General features: G+C 36.2%; 1 long non-coding RNA gene across 1 annotated transcript; it reads left to right on the top strand.

Moving 5' to 3' along the window:
• Positions 1 to 3,490: 3,490 nt before the first annotated feature.
• Positions 3,491 to 8,169, top strand: LOC141339048 (uncharacterized). The gene is made up of 4 exons (XR_012355888.1): positions 3,491 to 3,687; positions 4,832 to 4,929; positions 5,224 to 5,951; positions 6,842 to 8,169. It is a non-coding gene; the product is annotated as an uncharacterized lncRNA (long non-coding RNA).
• The last annotated feature ends 52 nt before the right edge of the window (positions 8,170 to 8,221 follow it).

Raw genomic sequence — 8,221 nt, 5'->3', positions numbered from 1 at the left:
CCAGCAGATAAAGCCAGCTTTGGCACCCCCAACCGGAACTGTGGGCGCTGCACGTATGGTCTCTCGACGGTAGACAACAAGTCTCCCCGAGACCATCTTGAACACTATTTCTGAGGCCAGAGCGCCCTCTACGAGGCGACTCTATGGTCTTAAGTGGTCTGTCTTTTCCGCCTGGTGTTCCCCCTGCGGTGCAGACCCGAGTTTGTGTGACATATCAGTGATTTTGTCCTTTCTTCAGGAACTGTTGGATAAGGGACATTCTCCCTCCACGCTCAGGGTCTATGTGGCGGCCATAGCGGCATTTCATGACCTTATGGACGGTCAGTCTGTGGGAAAGAACCATCTGACCGTTCGTTTTCTGAAGGGGTTGAGAAGGCTTAACCCTCCTCGCCCCATCACAGTTCCTACTTGGGACCTACCCACAGTGCTGAGGGCTCAGAAGAGCCCTCTATTTGAACCGCTTCAGTCCATTGACCTTCGCCCTCTGACGCTAAAAACTGCCCTGCTGCTGGCATTGGCATCAGTCAAACGTATGGGTACCCTACAGCCTCTATATGTGAATTCTGTGTGCTTGAAATTCGGGCCAAATGACTCAAAAAGTCATCCTGAAACTGAAATGCGGCTATGTACCCGAGAGTCTCTTGACACCGTTCAGAGACCAGGTTATTTCCCTCTTGGCACTTCCCCCTTCGACTTTAATCTCCTCTGCCCAGTTAGAGTTGTTATTTTGAGCGTTCGGCTTTTTTTAGGCAGTCAGAACTGCTGTTTGTGTGTTTCGATGGCCGCGCCAAGGGGCTTTCGGTCACAAAACATGGGCTATCCAAATGGATAGTGGAAGCCATCATGCTAGCTTACTTTTCCTTGGGCCTACCATGTCCCATGGGGGTAAGTTCATATATCCAAAGCAAATTATTTGTTTTTCATTAGAATTAACAATTATTAAAAAAAAAATAAGCTATTGAGTTGTTGAATATGTTAAAAGCAGTTTTTTTAAATTGTGAAGTGTTTTTCTAGTTTGTAAATTATATTGTAGCATTTAGCTTCATATTTAATGTAACTCTGTACACATAATCTTTAGCATTTGTTATTTCTTATTTTCTCATTACTAAAAGCTATCTGACAAATAATATTAGTGTTCAAAGAAAAGGGTTTGATACCATTACTTTGGACAACTTTTTTTTCCCAAGGAATAAGAGGGTTAATGAACAGTTTCTGAGTACTTATTACATGCAGTTTTACAGAATATTGTGACTTTCTAGGTAGTTTTTTCCCCAAATTAATTTGTTATTTGATTCACTATGATTTTAAAGGAGATTCTATGGAAAAAGGAGATTCGCACACAGTCACATTTCTTCTCATCCGGCCCTCACCCTAAAATGAGTTTGACACCCCTGGACTAGAGGCATCGCCTCGTCCTAGGCCTGGTCCAGCAGAGTATCCATTGCAGAAATATGTGCGGCGGCCGGCTGGGCCTTGCCGACCACATTTGCTAGATTTTATAACCTGGACGTCCCTGTCTTGCAGACTAGGGTCCTTTCTGCATAAGGAATTCTGTCACCAGTACTATTATTAAGTGTGCACTTGGCCTCTGGGAGCTTCCAAGTGTACCGTTTCCTTGGAACAGATGTTCATTAGGTCATCCTAATTGAGCAAGTTGGCTCTTACTAGCCCATTCTGTGCTAGGGCCATGTAGTCGTTCCTCTACAATAGCAACGGCGGGATTGTACTGGTTCCCCATAGCGTCTTAACGACACAGTACGAGTGTAGTATCGACAGGGAATGTACAGTACTCGGTTACTTTCGTAACCTCGGTTCCCTGAGATACGGGAACAAGTACTGCGTTGCTAGCCGTGCTATGTAGCTGCACGACTCAGTCATCACTTCAGTTGAAGAACCTGAGATCCTATGGCAAAATGCACGCTTATATAGCCGATTACTCCGCCCCTTTTGCCGCGATCGGGCGCGAGTCATCGCCATAGGCTCGCGCAGCTCCGCAGCTCCGCAGCTCTGTCTTAATAGGTATACTTGAAACTTCCAGGCAGTTGTGTTGAGGCAAGTTGGAGCTAAACTCTGCAGAACACCGGCCCTCCAGGATCAAGTTTGGTGACATAGAAGAACCATTTTTGGTTCCACAAAGAACCATTCAGTCAAAGGTTCTTTAAAGAACCATCTCTTTTTTTTTACCTTTTTCTAATCTGAAGAACCTTCTTTCGTCACAAAGAACCTTTTGTTCTTCAGATGTTAAAGGTTCTCTGTGAAACAATTTGAACAAAAAAAGTTCTTCTATGGTATTGTGAAGCACCTTTTTTTAAGAGTGTGTCCCAAACCCTGCTCCTGACCCCAACCGCACTTTCAACCCACTCCCAAACGAAACATTGCTCCTGACTCCAGTCCCACCCCAAACCCTGCTTTTGACCCTAGCTCCAACCCTGCTCCCATCCCCAGCTTTGTTTGCAAGACACATATGTTACATTTAACAGTAATAAAAGGGGCAGGTATTAACTTGAATGTTATGGAAATGATTACGCTATATCAAATGTAGTTTCAGTATTTACAGATGTCCAGTGTACTCTATTATTGATATTATTTACTGAAATCACAAAACACATTTTCACATTTATGAGAGTTTCCATCAATGCACATGCAACCCATATTCACAACCTTACATGTTGTTTTATTAAGTTTGGGAGGAGCACATTCAGTATTATTTAGGGTTTTAAATATACAAACTTACACACACATTAGCCAGATTCACACAGTAATTATTTCTCATGGGGACCTAAATGAAATTCATAGGGGTCAATGTGATTTTATTGCCATCTGAATCCAGAATGTCTGTGTTTTTCTCCCACTAGTCTCGCGTAGCCAGACCTTCAGACTGACGGAATCTATGGCAGCTTTCATTGGCCAAGGCCCGCCCATAAGGCTGTTTGATCGACATGTCAAACAACCAGTCAATGACGTCTGCATAAGCACCTTTTAGCAAAACGCTGAGTAAATCAGTCTGTGCTTTGTTTCCCGGCGGTACGAAAATAAACGAAACACTTGCATCTCCCGGAAATCCGATTAAATTCAACTAATCAGATGACAACTTCGACATTCCTGAAGTGTTTCCAGTTAATTGTACCATACGCATCAGACATTCTGAGGCTGAGACCATTCTCCCACTACTCAAATAAATGGAGACAACTATATTTATTTGTAACAATTTTGGGTTGTGTTGTGATATATTTTTTGTATATTTTGTTTGTTAACAATAACAGAATGTGTGGTTTACTGCACAGAAGGAACAAAGCAAACTTTTATGATTTTTTTTCCCAGTTTTTTTTTATTTTTATTCTGTCTGTCCCTGTTCAAATAAACCTATCTTTAAAATTATAGACTTATCACACTGTCAGAGGCCACTCCCATGAAAAGACTGACTGACACTGGAATCTTACCTCGGACCCGCCCTGAATAATTTGTAACATTGTTTCAGTGTCGGAACAGGGACAAAGACAAGTATGTCTCCAAAGTGATTGAGGTGTTCTGTTGATGGATGTAATAATGAACATATAAGTCATCATCTACTCCTGACATCTGAGCTGCTGAAGACGCAGTGAATGAATTTTTTGAAGGGAATGCGCCTCCAAGCATACATCTATGTTCGTGCGAATCATTTGTGTTCGAGCTTCACTTAAAGCAAAAGTGAGTATAAGGTTTTTTTTATGAATCTTTGCAATCGCATATGTCCCCAGGACATAAAATGCACAAATATGCACACAAATTGTCAATAAAACTGTATTATTAAGCAAAGTTTCCTGCACATTAATCTAACTGCAAATTTAAAATATTTAATTTAGATAAAATGATTAAAGACTACCCAAAACTACCTTAAACACTGCACATATAGCTTTTGTACATGCCCCCAGTGTCTAACGCTATTTTAACACCCCATCTTTAATTTATTCCATCTGTTTTTTAAATAGATTTATTTCAAAATAACTATATAATATTTTAGATTTAAAAAAAAAAAAACACATTAGTCGTGTGTACGTGTATAGTCCTGTTACCCTAACATATTACCCTTCATTCCAATTTTAGACATAATCGTACAGCTGGATCTTCTGAAGGCAATGGAATGACTGAAAGCATGTGTTCTCATTTTCTTTTCTGTATATTTGATAATATTGCAGTGGTTGGTGGGAACATCATTATAAATAAATTGTCATGTAATCTAAGTTATTTTTTTACATGTTATTGTTTATTTTTAAAATACAAGTCTTTGGTGAATCACTATAATTTGCTGAGTATCCTCATAACATTAGTGTTCACTCTATGTGGCTATGTTTTATGTATTTGATCATTTTATCTCAATCCTGTTACTGTCAGTCCTGTTACTCATATACTCATATATTCTATACTCATCTATAGTGACTGAGTGAATGTAACAGGAATGGGCATATTAATGCAAATACAAGGCTACATCCATAAACTAAATACATTTGAAAATGCATATTTTTCTTAATGTTTTGGCCTTTTATCCAAACTGAGAAAATGTTTGTTTATTATCGTTTTTAATTTAATATTTTATATTTGGTATTTTTCGTTATTTATATCTTATCTCATAACCCGTCTTTTACCCCTAAACATTACCCTAACAGAAACCTCTGCAGACCACTAGATTTAAATAGATACATGATCTGGCCTTTTTAGCATTGAGGTCAATCACTGTTTAACGTGTTAGTTGATACTAATGTGTCAAATAAATATGGCTACATTTTTTTTTACTCTTTTGTTTTGTTTTTTGTTTTGTAACTTGTTTTTGGGCTTGGTTCACGGTAACCTGAAGGTATGCGCTGAAAAAAAGAGAAGAAAAAACACGTCCTGACACCATTTCTTGTTGCTGCAAAAGAAAAGAAAAGAAAAGAGTCAAAACAAGCAACAAGGGTAAGTAAAAGCATGACAGTCGAATTTTCTTTTTATTGTTCTGACAATTTATTTGTCATTTAAACAAATTATTGCTCCTGTTGTTCAAACTGTTGATGTTAAAAATGAAATATAATCTCTGAGGAATTCATATTATAAAAATCTAGAAAAAAAAATCCAGTACTTAAAAAAAAAATCATTAGTGATTAGTGATCGTTCAGTGACTTGAGACTCTAATCTAGATTCAATAGCGTTATTTTGGAATATTCGTTAAAGGGAACTAAACAACATTTAATTACCTCTTATTCTTTTTAGTGAATCAAGAGCACCAGAACAAAGACATTCCAAACCAAAGAAACCAAAAAATACTAACTTACTGTGCTGTGTAAAGACCTCCAAAGATGCCATCTTTACAGATGTCAGGTCTATTTCGGGGCCTATTGACCAAACTGAGTATAGTGACTTCAATTCCATTGTGCCTTCTGTTACTTGGTTTGCAAGCGATGATTGATGTAAAATTTTCATGTCCGTGCAAATGTCATTATAATGGCGGTATATCATCTTTAATTTTGTTTGCTCCTGCTATCGCTGCTTTGGCTATAATGCTCTTTTTGTTAAGGCCTTTTAAATATAATTGTGAAATTGAATGGAAAAAACTCTGTTGTTGCGGTAAAACTGAAAACGACAGTGGAAGCACTCAAAGACAGGAAACCAGAGGAACATCTGAAGGACAAGACAACAGTGGTACACCTCCAGAAGAAGACAAGAAAAAAACATCTCAATCTGAAATAAGTGACCTTGAGGAAAATTTGAGTTGTGAAAAAACCTTTATAGCTTGTTTGACTCCGAGTATTGTGTGGATGTGTTTATGGTTCATTGATGGTGATTATCTTGCATGTGGAGCCACATACTGGGATGGACACTATACCTGTGATAAAGAACGGCATCCAAATTGTTGGAATTGGTGCAAACCCAATGAATTGAGCCAAGTAAAAGCAGAGGCAGCATTTGAGAGGACACGCGAATGGATTCGTGTGTCAAAGGTAAATATAATAGGATTATTACCCAAATGTGTTTTTAGTGTTCTACATATATATATATATATATATACATATATATATATATATATATATATATATATATATATATATATATATATATATTTAATTTCTTAAAGAAAGATGCAAACCAAATGAATATGGGTAATGTTTAAAATGTTTTCATTGCATTTCAGTTAAGTTAATTTTCCAAATGTCTAGACTGTGACAAAGTTTTAAACTAAAATTAAAACTTTTACCAGTACATCTTTAATTTAATTATATTTGAAACAGTTTTTTTTTTTTTTTTTGTACATTTTCTACTAATCATGACAGCAGCAATTAAATTGATAATAGAAGGGTGTTAAAACTGGCATTTGTCCAGAGACACATTTTTTTTCTGGATCAGTGGCTGCTGGTGTATTTTAAAGTAGAGGTGGCACAAACTGTAGCAGTCTGGGAATCCTATCCAGAAGATGTAAGTTTTACTGCTGGACGTCACTTAACTAAAGCAGTAACAAAGACATAATAATGGGAGTTTTTGTGATATATATATATATATTTTTTTTTACCAATAGAATCAAAATACTTGCACGCACAGTGAAAACCAGCAGTGGTTCCAACTTAAGAAATATTTTATGTTCTTACATTAACATTAAACCCATTTTCACCCCAAATTATTTTTGGGAGGCTGTGCCTACCTTTCCTCCCCTGATGAGCTGCTACACAAAATTCTAGCTTTATGAAGTTAATGGTAGTTAGTCTACGAGTGCAAATATACTAAATGTACTAAAAAACAAACAAAAAGAAATCACAGAAATGATTGTCTATTTAAATAATTCATTGATATTTGTTAACATATATCTATTTCTCTTTTTTGTTGTTGTTTTGTAAAGACTATAGGTTATTCTCTGGCTATTTTCTTCAGCCTCATAGCAATTGTTTATGTGTGTCTTGACTGCTGCAAAAATGGAAAATCAACGCAGTGCAGAAAAACAGATCCAGAAAGCCAGAGTCACGAACGGCAAGGTCCAGGTACTGAGAATCAGCAATGAAATGACAACCCTCAGATAAACAACACTGAAAATGCAACCGAGGATGACGGACTCATCATGAAACCTTTATAATCCTGCTTTGTTAGTGACAGTATCAATGACATCAAATGCCATAAGCTTTTATGTCTTGTGCCCTTAAAAAGTTTGGATGTGTATTTTTGAAGGAGACATGACTTTACTGATGGAATCAGCCAAATGATTTTCAGTGAAAAACAGACAAAATTTCACTCTCTTTCCCACAGAAAGTATGCCATACTTAGAATGCAGGACAAGTCAGGAGTATTTTTGTACATATTTGTATTACATTTTTTTTATATAAATGACCCATAAAAAAAGAGAAAGGTGCTTTTCAAGCTGGATAAAGATATTGATAAGTTGGTTCATATATTTTTGTATGCTTCATTTGCATTCTAGTTTGTTGTTTATAGCTGTTTATAATGTAAAAAAAAAAAAAAAAAAAAAAAAAACCATTACAAGTTTACAATCATCTACATAAATTTGCAACTTGATTTAAATGTGACAGCTTTTCTAATGTTGGTTTGGATGATTTGTTTAGATAGATTTTGGTGGTCAGTCTACTTCAGCAACAGCAAGATATTTTACACACAATCCTCGGGACCAATTATTAATTATGTCAATTAGGAATAATAATTTAATAAGAGTTCTGGCATTTAGTACCAGAGGGCAATGAAGACGTGGACCACCTGGCCAAACAAGCCAGATCTGCATTAACTGATGTTATTTTGTTAAAAATCTTTTGAATTTTAATATACAGATATCTTGTACTTACTTTTCTCTGTTTTTCTGCATTTCACTTCTGCTCTAGCTTTCTTTTGAAAAGTGGCATTCAAGCATTGTGAGTATTGACAGTTCTTGTATAATTGCTCATGATGATCATTATTTCAAAGATAAAAGCATCTGTTAACTGATTATGTAAATAGACGTTGCATGTATTACATTTAAAGCACACCTGTGTAGTTAATCTCTCAATTTTAGTATAATGATCTGCTTTATGACATTGTGTTGCCAATATGTATTATAATGTTTTTTTTTTTTTTTTTTTTTTTTTTTTTTTTTACAAACAAGATTAAAATTATATCTGATGTCATTGAATTTAGTTCAATGGAACATGTCTGTATTACTCCCAATAAAGTATTCTCAAAAATAAAGTTTACCCTCATTATGTAATTTGCATGAATAGCCAATTGTTTCCATTGTCCT

Source organism: Garra rufa, chromosome 7 (genome assembly GCF_049309525.1).
Source record: "Garra rufa chromosome 7, GarRuf1.0, whole genome shotgun sequence".
NCBI classification, from domain to species: domain Eukaryota; kingdom Metazoa; phylum Chordata; class Actinopteri; order Cypriniformes; family Cyprinidae; genus Garra; species Garra rufa.
The sequence above is the reverse complement of the archived record's forward strand: the minus strand, read 5'-3'. Positions and strand labels throughout refer to the sequence as shown.